Source organism: Bos indicus, chromosome 18, assembly GCF_029378745.1.
Source record: "Bos indicus isolate NIAB-ARS_2022 breed Sahiwal x Tharparkar chromosome 18, NIAB-ARS_B.indTharparkar_mat_pri_1.0, whole genome shotgun sequence".
Classification (NCBI taxonomy): domain Eukaryota; kingdom Metazoa; phylum Chordata; class Mammalia; order Artiodactyla; family Bovidae; genus Bos; species Bos indicus.
This window is the reverse complement of record NC_091777.1, coordinates 14,285,208-14,301,137: the sequence shown is the minus strand read 5'-3', so window position 1 is coordinate 14,301,137 and position 15,930 is coordinate 14,285,208. Positions and strand designations below refer to the sequence as shown.

Here is a 15,930-nt window from a genome sequence, read left to right as displayed (position 1 = left end):
AAGAGGAAAGGGAGACAGTGTGTCTGTCCCATCGCCTGCCCAGCTGGCATGTCCCCATGGTCCCCTCTCTGTCTCCTGGGCAGCAGACGGAGCCCAGTGCATGCACTAAGAAGCCAGACACTGCCCTTGACTTCTGGGCTCCGTAGCCTTCCCTGTGTGGGACCACCCTGGACATTGACCATAGGGGAAGATGGTGTGAGTGGCAGCCTGAGGCACATCGACCCCAGAGAGAGGGGGTCCTGGCCCCACTCACGAGCTGGGGGCCCAGGTCAGTCAGCCCCCTCTTGGGAGAGTGGGACCAAGGCATTATGGTGTCATAATGTCAGAGCACATGCACCACCACTTCCTTGCTGTGTGACTTCAGGCAACTGATTTAACCTCTCTGAGCCTCATTCACCCACCTGTAAATGGGTCATCCCTAGCTCACATGGTCTGTGGGGCTACATCAGACACTGTATGCAAACCAGTGAGCTGGTCCTATTCCTCAGGGGCTGTGAGCTATTATTCCATTACCATTATGTTTATATTAATTAATCTCTCCCATTGCCCTGAGCTTGAGTGGACAGGCCTGGGTATAAGATACAGAAAGTGTGGATGTTTTAAAGTGATGTTATGAAAGCATCTCTCTGGGCCTCCACTTCCCCACCAGAAAAATGGGTATGACACCACTGGCCCTCCCACCCCTGGGGCTCTGCTTTGGCAGGGGGGTGGTGCCTTGGCTCAGCTGGTTCTTGGAGGCCTGGTGACTCCCTCCACTGGCCCAAGTGTCCAGCAGATGGTGCCTGTTACAAGATTCCTGCCCAGGTAGGCTCTGGGGAGGCAAGAATTAGGGCAGTGTGTGCGTGTGCATCTGAGTGTGCACACGTGGGTGGGGGGCTCTAGTGTGTACGCGCACATGCAGGAGGTGCACTGGCTCATGCACGTGGGAGCTCTGGGCCAGCTGTTTCTGCCTGGGGGCATGGTCCCCTGAGTCTCTGCCACTCGCCCTACCGAGGCTGACTGCCGGCACCTGCTGGGGTCACAGCGGCTGGGGAGCAAAGGCCGGGTGACGTCCCAACAGGCTGGCCTCGGGCATCAGTAGGACTGACTGATAGGTGCAACCACCTCCAAGCCTCTAGGCACAGCCTGCTGATCCTTTTTTTTTTTTTCCCCCCAAAATAACATGTTTATGCTAAGACTGGAAAGGTTATGCAAAGATTGGAAGAAACAGAAAAGCAACCTGGGACTCCAAAGGCCATCGACAGGATCGGTCACTGTGACACAGACCCCCAGGTACTCCTGGGGGGCTGTTGCAGAGATGAAGGCGGAGCAGCAGGGGGCGGGAGTGTGGGGGGATGGTTTGGACATCTCTGGTGGCAGGACACTGCCTCGCAGCCCATTGGAGGCAGGAGGCGTGTGCCAGTGTGTGAACAGATGCACTCGATGGGAGCAGTACCAACCCCGTTCCACCCCAATGGAGCAGCAAGCTGCCCACGGTGTGCGCGCAGTGAGATCTATCTCATAAAAAGCAAACAGAAGCCAGCCTGTGCTCATGGAGAGAATTCTGGACGTCTGCGGTGGGGATTGGAAGGGACTGGGCCTCACCGGCTCACTTTTTAAACATCTGTGTCTGACACGGAGCGGCAATTGCTTTGATGATGAACAGGGTCCAACATGGACCTTCTGAAGAAGCTCACTGCTCCTCTGAGCGCAAGGTGTGGGGCCCCAGCCCCGGCTGTGGGGGATGCGGCTGTGGGGTGCTCTGCAGAGCACCCTCAGGGAGGGGCAGGACTGCTCCTGGAGCCTCAGCTGGTGACTCCGCAGGCACAGAGTTGAGCAGCCTTGCGGCCCCTCCACCACTTCACCCCGACCCCCACACCCCTGCCTTCCTGCCCCAGCCCCGCGTGCAGCTCTCGGCCTTGAGCAGGGGCAGTTTCCTGGCCGGTCCCTCCTCTGGGCAGGCTGGGCTGTCGCGGGGCCTGGCTGGACACTACGGCTGGCTGTGGCAGAGAGTTGGCTTCGGAGCCCCATGGAAAGTTGTCCCTGGCTCCTGCCACCTTCCAGCTTTTCACATCTCAGCTGGTTTTAATTAGCTTCCTTCAAAGTCCCCAACAGCAATTCAGCCACGTTAGCGCTCGCCAGCTGCCAAGACGTGTATGTGTGTGTGTGTGTGAGCATGTGCCTTTTGGGGGAGTGGGTGGGAGGAGAATGCAGGAACCATCTGCAGGGCTTTTCTGCTTTTGGGGCCAAGAGCTGCAGGCTGGAGGGCATGTTGGGTCTGGGCCCTGGAGCAGACCAGCAGGGCTTGACTGGGCAGGAGATAGATGGCCGGGACACGGTGGCCCCACTGGGCAGCTGGGAGGGGCTGGCCTTCACTGCCCAGATACTCTAAACTTTGTCTGCATTTCCTGGGTGCCTACTGGGGCCCCCTGAACCCTCTGCTCTGTTCCTGTTCATGCTACCTGGCTGGGGCCCTGGGCCCACACTCTCTCAGCCTCTCCCGCCCTTGGTACCCCCTCCAGGTCCCGAGGTGCAGATACAAATGCCCAAATGGAAGGGGTGAGAACACAGGCAAGGTGGGTGTTCTGGGGGTGGGCAATAGGGAACGCTGGGGACTGTGGCCAGCAGGGGCTTCTGGCTCCATTCCCCGATCTGACTGTTTTCCTAGTGGCATCGTGGGCCCAGCATGGATGCATATCTTGGGTTTCCACCAGGAACCTGGACAGCCTTGTGGAGTTCTATGATTTTAAAACAGCTGTGGGCAACTAAACACACCAGGTGGACCTGACCCAGGGTTGCCAGTCTGTGGTGCCCATCTTGCTTGTGGCCACACCCCGGGTTCGGGGCTTGACCCTTCTGGCTCTGCCCTATTTCTAGCCCTGGCCCACCCCTGGACCTGTGAATGTTTCTGCTGTGAGATCACCTGCTTCCTGCCTGCCCAGCACCCATCCTCCTGTTCCTGGCAATGGCACCTTGGGTTTCCTCTACCCACCCCCCTGCCCTGAACGTGTGACTTTGGTGGGGCCGACCCTCCACTGTCCTATTAGACTGGATTCTGATGCCACTACTTGAGCACCTAGATCCAGCTATGCCTGAAGCATGCATGCAGTCAGTTAGGTAAACCAACAGTCGTCTTTTTATTTAACCTATTTTGAGTTGAGTTCTGTTCCCCTGTAGCTGTTTATATCCTGACCAATATAAACTCATGGGGGTAGGGTGGGGTAGGGTGAGGGGCTCACAGATGACCCTGCTGGGCGACAGCTTTGTTCTGGGCATCAGCTGCTGGCTCTCGCGAGCGGCCCAAAGCACCCTGTGATCTGCTCGTTACCTCTCTCCTCACTCAGCCACCTGGCCTCGCCTCTCCCCATGGTGCGAACCTCCTTCCCACAGCTCCCTGCTGTCCCCTACCTGCCAACTCAGAAGAAACACCTCATCAAGTGCACTTGTTCACACACTGGCACACACCTCCTGCCTCCAATGGGCTGCAAGGCAGCATCCTGACACCAGAGGTGTCCAAACCATCCCCCCACACTCCTGGACACCCAAAGCTCTGGGGGCCCAGGCCTCCCTCTGAGACTGTGCAGGGATATGGCGACGGGACAACCACCGACTCGTTCTCATTTAGGTTAAAAAGGCAGACAGCCCTTCACGCCAGAAACTCACTGATGTGCTGATTGAAATGCCCCCATGACGGAGCACCCCCTTGTCTCACCTCGGAAGGACCAACTGCTCTTCTTGACATCTTTGCAGATGAAATGGGGCTGTATCTGGGATTTGCTTCAGAAACTCAACAAGGATAACTCGGAGGGCAGGCAACCAGGTGTCAGTAACCACTGCAGTGGCCAATGGGCTGCTCAGGGTGCCTTTATCACTACCTTTGTTGACGTTTAAAAAGGTCCAACATAAACACGTGAAAACAGCTATCCTAAAAAACAATAACTGCCAGAAAAATTCCAACTGTTTTCTAAGGACCCCAGGATTGCCAGGGATCTTGGGCTACCTGACAGCACGTGGATGCCGTCTGCTTTGTCGGCTCCAGGAGGAAAGGTTTCTGGAAACAGGGTCCCTCAGCGGGGGATGGCAGGGAGCAGTCCCTCCTGGCCTCGATGCAGACCAGAGAATGTGCAGTCCAAATTGGGTCCCTCTCAGAGTAAAAGGGTACTAAAAGAAAGAGAGTCCAAGTAGTAAATTTATAATAATAGTAAAGTAGAAAGGGTCAGCTACTGGGGCGCGCCTCACTCTGGGTGAAATATGTGGCTCGAGGGTCCCAACTCCACCCGTTCCCAGGACTGCCCTCCACGGCCAGCTCTGCAGCGCCCTGACCACATCCGCCCTCCCCGCCCGGCATCTGGACCTTGTAAAAGCTGAGTGTCCTGATCTACACGTATCTCTCACATATCTGAACTCTGGTATGTGTGGCTGGGTGCTGGCATTTATGGTCTTATCTTCTTAGGGTAAACTGGCCTTTTTATGGTGCCTTTCTGTTCCCCTTGGGCTGGTCAGATGAGAGAATCAGCAGAAGCTTAACTGGCTGCGTGACTCTGGGCGCCCAACCCCCACTCTGCCCAGATGTCTCCCCGCCAGGACAAGAGACTGGGAGAGGGTGATGGATGAGCGGTGGGCCGGGTCAGACAAAGGGACTCAGGAGAGTGAGGCCCTGAGGTGGGTGTGGACACCCCTGCACCCCCTGCTCCTGCTAGGGACGTGAGGACTCAGAGAGAGGTGAACGCTGGAAGCCTGGGGCACAGGTGTGGACCGAGGTCGACTGTAGAGGAGTCAAGACTGACCAGGGGCCAGGCCCCACTGGGGTGTCTGTATCCATGGGGCTCTTCAAACCCCACGTCCACACGGCACTCTCGTCCCACCACACCCTTTTCCAGGGAGCTGATCACTGTGCCGCAGGGCAGTGTCCACTCCCAGAGCCCAGAGCCCTCCAACCACCCGTCCACCTGGTCACTCAGCCTTCTGAGCTGGATGGGAAGCTCTCGGAGGGCAGGGATTAGCCTGAAGGGTTCACACTTGTGTCTGCTGCTCGGCACAATGACTGGCAAAAGGAGTCATCCATCTAGCCACCTATCCATGCACCGTCCATCCACCTATCTACTTACCATCCATCCACCCACCATCCATCCATCCACCTATCCAATATCCATCCATCCATCCACCCACCATCTGTCATCATCTAACCACACATCCATCACCAGGACTACAATTCCGGTCTTAGGGCCCTGAGTGCTGTATTCCACCCCTGGCTCACAGTAGGACTAATGGTGCTCTGAAGCTTTGGAGTAAGCAACTGCCCCCTCTCCCACCATGTGAACCCCTCCTCCCCTGAGAGCAGACCTGCCATGACTGGCGCTGCATGGCACGGGTGCCTGCAGGAGAGACACCACCTCTGTCACTGACAGCTCTGTCCCAAGTCTGGGAAGGGGACACACCCTCCTTCTCCCCAGTGACTCCTGGTCAGCTCTGTGATCCCGTGGGGGAGGGACCATACAAAATCACTGAAGGTCTGGATCCCTTTTCTGCTTGAGCCTATGGAGGGCTCCAGGGTCTCGGGGGCCAAAGACCTGGCAAGGGGCTGGGGGTGGGGGACCTGGCCTGTCAGTGGGCCCAGAGGGAGAGACTGCCTTTCTTCCTCCAGGCCCCTTCCTGGCCCCATCTCATTCCTAGCCCTTCCCTGGGCCGGCTCAGCCCCCGGCTGCAGTAACCTGCCGTGCTGGGGTCCTAGAAGACCCTCTTGCAGCACCCCGAGAGCAGGGCGACTGCCAATTACCCAGATGCTAGGAGGTTCAGATGGAGCTGGGGCAGGCTCTCAGCTCACTGTCAGCCTCTGACTGGGGTCCCTGCTCTGCAGCCCCCAGTTGACCCGGGGCTGAGCCAGCTCCTGTGGCCGCTGCTCTGTTTTCACAGCTGAGAGGAGGGACTGATGGGAGAGGCGGGGTTCCGGGCCCCAAGGAGGCCACTGGGCTTGGAGGTTCCGGAAAGTAGGCACCGGCGAAGCGCTTCCGCGAACCACAGAGGCCGTGGGACCCATTCCTTCCGTGCTGGTCAGGGTGTGCCTAGGAGAGCAGAGGTCGCCCTCAGAATCTGCACCCCTCTGCCAGTAGGCAGTGCCTCGGTCCCCCCGCCATCTGGAAAGAAGAGCCAATTTTCTAGCTGCCAGACCCAGGTGGAAGCTAGGCTCCCGAGGTTGCTGAGGTTCAGGGGTTGCCGTGGGCAGGGACAGAATCTGGGCTCAAGTGTGCCGACACTGGAGGTCAAGGTTGCCCAGTGGTGCCCCAGTCCCTTCCTGCCATGAGGGCGGATGGCTCTGGGCTCCCCAGTGACGGCCACCACAGTAGGCGCTGCTGGAAGCAGCTCACCGCACCCTCTGCTCACCCCACCTGTCTCGTATATTCTGGGGGCTGATTCTTACACTAACCTGCGAGCTGCCAGGATGATGTCATCCCCAGCTCCTCACGGAGGACTCGAGGTCCAGGGAGGTGGTGAGAACTGTCTGGGGTCACACTATGCTTGTTACCCCGAGTCCAGAAGTGGTGGGGACTGGGGTGTGGCTCTCACCTCCTGGGTGCTTTGCCCTGGGGGTCCCAGGGCACCTGCTGGCCTGTGGGCCCTGCCTAGCCCTCCCCCTTAGGTGGCCCTGGGCCCGGCCCTGGGGAAGGAACACCCAGGAGAGAGGGGCTGCCCAGCTGGGGTATTCTCAGCTGGCCTCTGCCCAAACCACCAACCACCAGCTATGTGAGCACTGCCAGTTGGGACCGACTGGCCACCTACCAACCCACCAACCCAATGCTGCCCCTCGAGGGGCCTGGGTGGGACCAGCAGAAACCCTGTTGCAGCAGAACCCACAGAAGCACAAACACGTATAAATCACAGTCGTGTGAGTCCCCTAGGCTGGGGCTGCTTGTTACGCAGCAGCGGGTAGCTGTAGACCTCTGCATCTCTCAGCTTTAGCTTTCTTCTCTAAGTGGGTTGTGGGGTGGGTTAAACAGGAGGGTGCAAACTCAAGTTCTCGGCACAATAGGCGCAGCTCAGCGACGGCTGCTGTAACTTTATCACTATCGTTTTTGTCCCAGGACCCGTGAAAATGATCATTTTCCTGTGGGAAAGTGACTTGAGTCCCAGCTGACCGTCTGGTCACAATCCTTGTCCCAGACGCTCCGGGCTGCTGCCAAGGACGCAGATCCAAGTTCATCTGAGAACTCCTGTCCCCCTGCCTTGGGGCACCGGTCAGCCTGTCCTCCTCCCTGACGTCTTTGCACCCAGATGTGTCCTGAGCCGGGAAGCAGGGGCCCTGAGAGAGAAGTGGGGAGGGCCTTGCGCCCCACTCGCTGCCCCCTGCGTCACTGCAGGAGCCCCTGTGACTCCGCAGCGGGAGGCAGGGATCAAAGGCCCGTCCAAGGGAGAGAACACTAGCTTCCTCCGGCACTCTTTATTTGCTGAGATAAAGTGCTTTCTAAGGCCTTTGTTTTGTTTTCTTTGACGCAGCTTTGTCCAGCGTGCCGACGAGAGGGGCGCCATCTGCCATGCGCCACCCAGCTGGCTGGGACAGGGATGCCTCTGACCTGTGCCCGGGCTCTGGGCGCTCTAACACCCCGGGGCCTGCACCCCAAACGGGAAGGCTGGGGTACGAGGGCCGGGCTCCTCTTCTGACCATCACTCCCAGACACCCGGACGCCAGTGTGTCTGCAACTAGGGTCTGAGGTCGTCCGAGCCTGGGGGCTTCCAACGTTTGTAGCCACTGAAACCTTGGATCGTGTCTAAGTGAAATCTCCTAGACAGAATCCGTCTATCTCACACACACGTACAAGACACCTATATAAATATTCGGATTCGTGTTTACGTGTCAGAGCAAAGATTACTAACTTGGGAGGGTGCACAGCTGTGCCCTCCCCATCTCCTTCGTCCTCACCCTCCCTTCCCCAACACCTGGGACAGGGGCAAACCCCACGATGAGGGCTGGAGGATGGGGAAGGGAGAGACTCAGGCCGCTCCCACCACCGGTCAGGGGGAGGGCGCATGACCCAGACCTGCCCCGGGGCATGTTCAGACCACAGAGACTGGGGTGTGGTGGGCACACCTCCACCAAGGAGAGGCTGGGATGGCGGGCAGGACAGAGGCCTTCCAGCTCCCTCAGGAGGGTCTCCTTCGAGGTCCACGCAGCAAAGATAGAGCCCAGAGGCAGAGAGGCAGACTTCCGAGAATGCTACCATCCCAGGGCCTTCTCGGCCCCACAAGCCAGTCAAGAGTTGTTCTGCCGCTTGCACAAAGCTGATTGGTGCACACAACACGGTCCAGCTAAAAGTGGGATGACGAGGGGAAAGCACTCAGAGAGGGGGCATAAGATGGGGACCGAAAATGAGTGAATGGACAGCAGACATCCCTGTGCGTGACTCTGCCTGTACAGGGGCCTGGGTGTGAGACAACCAGCATGGACCGAGGTGGCGTAGTCCACTGGGGACAGCCCAGGGCTGTGGCCTTCGGAGACAGGCGTCCAGAGAGGAGGGACAGTCTCAGTGTGGTGATGCTCTTAGTGGTGGGGGCCGCACGGTGGGATGGACAGAGGCCTCCCGGAGCTGACACCTGGTTCCAACCCCAGCTCCCCTCGATGGCTGTGCAACCTCAGACAAGTCACTGTAGCCTTGGAGCCTCAAGTGGGAATTATAGTGTCTTAATCCACCCAGAGGGGTACAATGAGAGGGACACCAATTATCCGGGCAAAATTCTAACATGGTGCCTGGCAGGTGGTACCTAGACTGGCACACCATCCCAGGAGCACAGCGTGCAGTCTATAAACATCAAATATATACTGAAAGGCATGGTTCTGCACTTCGCATGATGCAATGCATACAACTTTATGTAACGCATGGTGCTCTACTGGAACAAAATATCATCCATTAATACAACCACCCCTGCACCGCTGCCTTCCACTTCTGGACACCTCACACTCCCTGCAGCGCTTCCTCACTGGCTGACTGTGGCTGGCAGAGAAACAGCCTCCTTGCCACACCTTCCTGAGGCCTTGCCGGCACGGTCTGCCCCAGGTAGGGTCTAGGCTGAGCCAGGCTTGGGGAACTGCCTGGGTGGAGGTGGTGCCCAGGGGAGCGGGGCAGGGGGTGCGGTGAGGGGCAGGCTGAGAGGCGTGCATGCCTGGGGCGGGCACAGCAGCCTGCGGGGACTGTGAGGATGGAAACCTCGTGGAAACCACAGGGCTGGGAGTCCCCGAGCCCCGAGTCCCCTTGGACACGGCGTGTCTCCTTCCCTTACCCGCCAGAACCTGCCTGTCCCCTGACCTCTGGGGCCATGAACCTACCAGCCACAGCTGGGCTCCAGGACACATGGGGCGTGACGTCCCACGGGAGCTGAGACGGGAGCGTGATCCCCAATCCTGCCTTCCAGGCTGCTCTGGGCGCACATGGTGCTGTCCCTTCCCCTGCTAAACCCAGAAAAATGAGAAGCACCTCTGGGGTGGCTTTTACAGACGGCAGGTAAGACGTGGGTCAGTCACACCGTGGAGGCTCATGTCGCCTGTCCCTCTCCTTGCGCAGCCACCAGGACTTGGAGCGGTCCCCAGGGCTTGCACCGCATTCCAGCCACAGTGCCGTGTTCCCAGGCCCCATCACTGCTCTAGGGCCGGCAGTCCCTGCTGAAGGCGCGTGTCCAAGAAGCTAGGCTGCAGGGAGGCGTCCACTCCACTTCTGGGGAGCACGACGCTGGCTGCCGGATACCAGGCCTGGCCTGTGGCAGCCAGAGCCCTTTCAGACCCACTGTGGGCCATACAGGTACTTGCCCCTGTGCTGGGCGGCAAAACCGTGAGTGCGGACTGTGGGCAGGAGGGCTGAGCATCCAGGAGGTGACACACTGAAGCAGCCCAGGCTGGCTGACCTTCCCCCAGATCCCTCGTCCTTCCTGACGCACCGGAGTCCCCTGACGGGGTTCAGCTCAGAGCCGCCAGAGTACAGCTCAGCTTCAGTCTTTTTTCAACAGGCTGCATGGAACAGGGGCCTCAGGCCTGCGCGCACAGACCCAGCACCTACCCAGGGCAGGCAGGCCCCTCTGGGAGCCTCTGAGGCTTTAATTACTCCCCAGGCACCAGCCCGGCATAAACATAGCCTAGATGTCCAAGAAAAGCACGCTGTCGGCACGGGGAGCCTCTCTCAGAGCTAAATGCAGCCCGGGCACTGGCCTGCCGGCCCGTGCGCTCAGATAACAATCGGATGTGCTGGGCCCTGAGCTGACCCCAGAGCGGACACGCTCCCGCTCGCCGGGAGCGACCACCCTGGCCAGGCCTGCAGGGCCGCCGGCTGCCTTTCTTCCGCTGGGAAGGGCACTCCAGGGTGGGGAGCAGGAATTCACGTGGGCTGGTCTGAGTTTAGAATGTATTTATAGACGGCTGCCAGCCGAGTGGTACCCTCGAGGTCAACTTCCTGCCAGGCCCTGTGGCCAGATGTTTACTGAGATTGCAGAGACCGACCCACCCACGCATGCCCGGATTCATTCCACATCCATGCTTGGAGGTCGCTCCATGCTGGGGGCCCAGCCAGCCTCTGGGAGCACGGAGGAGAGCTGGGGTCAGGCCCCAGCACACCAGGGACTTCAGACGCAGAAGCATTACGCACAGGGTGGAATCAAGGAGGAATGGAGGGGAGAGGACTTATGCTTCCCGGGAGGTAAACCTCAGAGGAAAGGCAGGGCAATGTTGGCGGTGGGTTTAGAAGGATGAATAGGAGCTTTCCAAACATCCCAAAGAGAGAAAAACAGCATGTGCAATGATATGGCAGTGGGCAAGGAAGTGCTGCATGTGTGGACAGCTGCTGTCCGGCATACCTAAAACACAACACCTAGGAACAAAGAGGTGAGGGCTTAGGAGGGTCTCCAGCTTCAACGTGGATAAAGCCTTCAAGTCGCCAGGGGAGCTTATGAACACGCAGGCCCCAGGCCCTCCTCTAGTGATTTTTGATTCAGCAGGCCTGGATGAGACAGGGTCTGATCAGGGTCACAAAGCCCAGAGAAGGAAATGCACTCTGGAGAGGCTTCCTGGAGGAAGCAGGTGAGAAGGTGAGGTGGGCTTGAAGAGGGGAGGGCCCTGTGCTGGGGGTGGTGTCAGGGGCACCACAACTGCAGGGCACCTGGAGACCAGAAGGGCAGGGCGGCCGCCAGCACATGCCAGGCCTCAAGATCCTAAACTGCCTCACTGATCTTGTATCGACCCCATGCTGGAGTGATGCCTTTTTGGATATATTGGATTAAATATGATCAACTTTGCTCCTTTCACTTTTTTGTTTTTAAATGTGGCTCTCTGAACAATTAAACTTACCCCTGTAATTACTTTGGTAACGTTACTCTGGTAATACTGTATTATACGTGTACATACAGTACTCACGACACAATGTCATGTACGCACATGACACTCACGTATGCACACACAGGCACACATGTGCATACACACTCACCCGCACACCCCTGCTCTGATGGTTGCACGGGGCCTCACGCGGCCACACAGGCAGGCCGTGGTCTCCGGCTCCCTTGAGCAGAACATGGCACGCATGGCAGGGGCGCGGGCAGCAGAGCTCCGGCCTCTCGTGGACTCTACAGGCCAGGAGGTGGGCTGGGCGCACGGGCTGCCTAACCTGTCACTGGGTCGTGCTCTCCTCTTTCTAGGATCGGCCCTGGGACACCTATTCCTCCTGGCCCCTCTGACCCCGCCCAGAAGCCCCCTTCGCACCTTTGCCCCAGGCACGCTGAGCTCCTGTTGGGGCGAGGCGGCCTGGGAGGCCCTGCACAAATGCTTGTTGGACAAAGCCACGGAGCACAGAGGGAGCCCAGCACCCAGCGGGGTCGCTGGGCTGCCAGGGAGGACACCGCCTGCTCCCGCTCCCCGGGTGTCCCAGAGTCCGCTAGTTGTTCGATTCGTCTTTCCGCCTGTGTGTTCTGGAACCGTGGAAACAACCGCAGGACGGGTTACGGGGTGCGCTTTGGGACGGACCTGAGCTAACGCTCTACAGGTTCACCTGACCTCGATGTAAGTGATGTCTGGGTTTCCTGGGATCAGTTCAGAGCTAGTGGTCCCTGACTGATGTGCTTGGTCTCTCTCCAAGAGCACCACCCTCCCCCGTCCTGAGAAAAAGCCCCTTGGGCAAGATGGTGCAAACGGTGAGCAAGTGCACATTTCTGGCAGGGCAGCGGGGACCCCTGGAGGGGCCCTGGTCTCCCCTTCATTCAGAGGAGACATCTCAGGGAGTGGTGGGGCCAGAGGACAGAGCCTCCCGCAGGACAGGACTGTTCCTTAAACACACGGCCTCAGGGTCGTGGTGGCTACCCTTGACCTCAATCTCGCCTCCGCGCCCAGGCAGAGGTTGAATCTGGGCCCCTCTTCCCAGCATGTGACTCGAGTCAGTGCCTCTGCCTCCCGGTCCTGGTTTCCTCATCACAGGAAGAGGGTAGGGTCCCCATGGCCTGTGAGAACAGGAAACGGCATGGCTGCCATGAGGAACGCTTGGGCAGCTCCTCAGAGTGACAGGTTAGAGCGACCACCTGAGCCTACGGACGTCTACCCACGAGAGATGAGAACATACGTCTGCACAAATGAGAGACGAGAACACACAGATGCCTGGGCACGTGTGTTCATATTGGTGTCATCCACACAGTGTGGTCACCCACAGTCTGGAATATTATTCAGCCAGGAAAAGGGACAAAGTGCCTATCCCACCTACAACGTGGATGCGCCGGGCAAGCACCCAGTGAGTCAGAAAGATGAACACGGTGTGGTTTTGATCGTGTGAAACATCCAGGATGGGCAAAGACAGAAAGCAGCTAAGTGGTTGCCAAGACTGGGGGAGGCGCTGGAGTCACTGCCAGTGGGTCTGGGTTTTGTTCTGGGGTGACAAGAATGTTCTAGAACAAGATAGTGGCGACGGTTGCACAACCTTGTGAATATACTAAAACCCACTGACGTGTACACTTTTAAAGGGTGAATTTTATGGTGCATGAATTATGGTTTTTTTAAAAAAGAAAACAATGCCCTGCAGGGCTGATGGACACAGGACACCCACCAGCCCACAGCCTCCACCTATAGGGCTGCCTCCTCCAGTGCCAGGGCCTGGTCCTGGCTCCCTCGCCCTGTTTGGCCATGGCTGTGGCCGTCCCACACTGACTGCTCCCCCAGCCCCCCTGGCTGGGAGCCCAGAGAGGCCTCATTCTGCAGCGTCCCTGCTGGACACATGCAAGGCCCAGAGAAGCAGGCCCTGCTTACACATGGCCACCTTGGCCCAGTCGTCCCGGAGGAATTCGGAAAATGCAATGGTCACATTCTGCAAGGCTGGGCCTTTGGGAAGACTCGAGGCCGCTCATGAATGTGGAGTCTGTTCGGCCGCTGGCTGGGATGCAAGCCTGAGAGCAGACCAGAGTCGGGACGGAGGCCGCAGCAGACGGCCTGCTGCTGGCTCCCGCTGGCCAGGAGGGCCTGGGGATGGCAGAGGAGGCTGCCTGGGCTCGGGGCCTGGTTCCGTCCACCTGCAGCACGTTCGCCTCCTGCTGTGACCGGCACAGCCCTGCCCTCCTCCACTGGTTGAGGACCCCAGGTCCAGGCAGAGTGGCCAAGACCAGGACAAATAGCTGCATTCCACACCCTGAAGACCACCTCCCCTGGCCCTCTCTGGGCTTCCAAGGGGCCACTGCCTTGTTCTGGCCCCGGGGAGGCAGAGTGGGACTTGATCGTAGGCTCTGAGTTCCCTCAAACTCATGTTTTCTCTGGAGGGTCTCCCACCCCCACCTGGGAGGGGGAAAGCTGTGGGTGTGGGCACCCAACTGCTGGGCTGCCAGCTCCTGGGTGGCGGGTGGTGGCCCCTCTTGCTTCAAGTGCTGGGTGATGGGGAGGCTGGGGCCTAGGTTGACAGTGTCAGGATGCAGTAGGTGACCCCCAGGGTTCCCCAGATGAGCCCTGCCTGCTCACCCCCCTCCTCAGGCTCTCCCCATGGTCATAAAGGGAGCTTATATTTGGAACTGTGCTCTGAGAAGCCAGCTTTATTTAGACAAGGATGTAATTCTCAGAGACCACTTCAATCCCGACAAGAGCTGGGATGAGTAATAGCAGGAAGCCTACGTTTTGACGCTGGGGTCACAGCCCTGAGTCCTGCCAGTTCAGTCACTGATCTCACTTCTGGTCTCCGGGACTTAGGACTGGCAACCGCAGGCCGTGGTGCAAGGGGCAGGGCCATGGGCTCCAAGGACCATCTGGACTCAGGAACTCACCGTGCTGACGGCAGCCAGGCCCCGGCCCCCAGCACATCGGTGGGGGGAGGGTCCCTGAACGGCACCACCCTGCCTCCTACACTCCCCCCAAGTTGGTGGGACACACCCAGGCCAGGGGGGGTGGGTCAGTGATGTAGACACCAAAGGAGGCTGAGGGGCCCAGACACTTGACAGCGTTTGAGGAGAGGGGAGGGAATCCCAAGTCAGGAGGCACAGAGGCCCTGGTCCTGTGGGGAGGGCAGCGTCCAGGCTGCGCACGTGACTGCACTGCGTGTGGCCTCCTCCGGAACAAGGACAGCTCCACGTGCACTGCTCACACGTCTGACGCGGTGCCGCCGCTCGTGCTTCCAGGACCTCTGGGTGTGTGGAACAGGCACCCCCAGGGTGGACACAGCCTGGGCAAGCGGAGGCCTGGTGAGCAGAGTATAGTATATAGCTGGGTGCCCTTGTGCAGTGAACAACCTACCCAACCGTACAGGCCTACCTTTCCTTCCAATCAGGGAAATGATGGAACTGAATGAAGTACAAGATTGCAATCAGTCCCCAAGGACAGTGTCTGCCACCCTGGCCATGGTCACTAAGTTAAAGGTGAGGATAAACTAGCCAGGGAGGGACCCCAGGCACCTGCAGGAACGTCTCCCAGTGCTCACTATCCCCCCCACCCTCCTCCTTCCGCCATGCTCAGCTCAGCCCCCAGTTCTAGCAGAAAGTGAGGCTGGCAATAGAAGCTGGGAGTGCTGAGTGCACTGTACGGCTCGGAGGACAGAGGTCTGAGCCCCAGCATCATCTTCCTGTTCATGGGGGACAGTCGAGTGGGAGACAGGCAGGCCCACAGGTGATGGGGAGTGCCAGGAGCAATGGGGGCAGAGCAGAGGAGAGTGCACCCTGACAGGGAAGGTGGGCCAGTGGAGATGAGAGACTGGATGCCCAGTATTCTGGCCAGGAGTGGGGAGAGGGAGCCGGCGTCCTGTATGCTGATGGACCTGGAGCTCCTTCCAGGGGAGAGCCGGCTGGACTGTGGCCATCCACAAATGCTGGGCTCCAGCTCTGCTCTGTCTGCACGGGCAGAAGAGTGGGCTGCTCCTGTGCTTACCCTACTCTCTTCCCTATCACGCAACTAGGATGAACAAAGCCAAGGTGGACGGGCCAGCGGGAATGGGCTGGGAAGTGGGCCCACCAGGAGGACCCGGGATGCACAACAGTTCCCTATGATCTCCCTCTGTCCTGGACTGGCAGCTGGCATTTCGCACCCCTAAGTCTTCTGCATCTTCCAGACCCCTCCCACAGACCCCGTGGAGTCTCCGAGAGTCCCAGGCCAGTGACCATAAGGCTGGGCGTGCCCACCTGTGCCCCCACACTCTGCACCTCGGCGGGTACCGTGAGGCCCTGCAAGGTCCCCCATTGTGCTGGTGACTTGCCCACACAGCCCCTGGACAGCTGTCTCTAGAGCCTGCAGTCTTGATCTGCATGGCCTGCCCCTCGCTCTCAGCCGGCCCTTTTGAACAAGGAAGAGGAGGGTAACCGAACTCTTAAAGTCAAAGCCAACAGGGATGGGGTGTGCTGGGCTGGGCAGTCTCAGGCTCCAGAGGAAGCTGCCGTGTGAGTGGTGTCCAGGGCCACATGCGTCGTTGGCACCATTGGTGGTGGCAGGGTTCCAGAAAAAAGGAGGTGAGGGCAGGTCTCTGCTTCCAGGCCACC

General features: G+C 59.0%; 1 protein-coding gene across 1 annotated transcript in view; it reads right to left on the bottom strand.

Moving 5' to 3' along the window:
• Positions 1 to 15,930, bottom strand: part of ZNF469 (zinc finger protein 469) — a 251,894-nt gene that overhangs the window by 28,828 nt on the left and 207,136 nt on the right. The window lies entirely within an intron of this gene.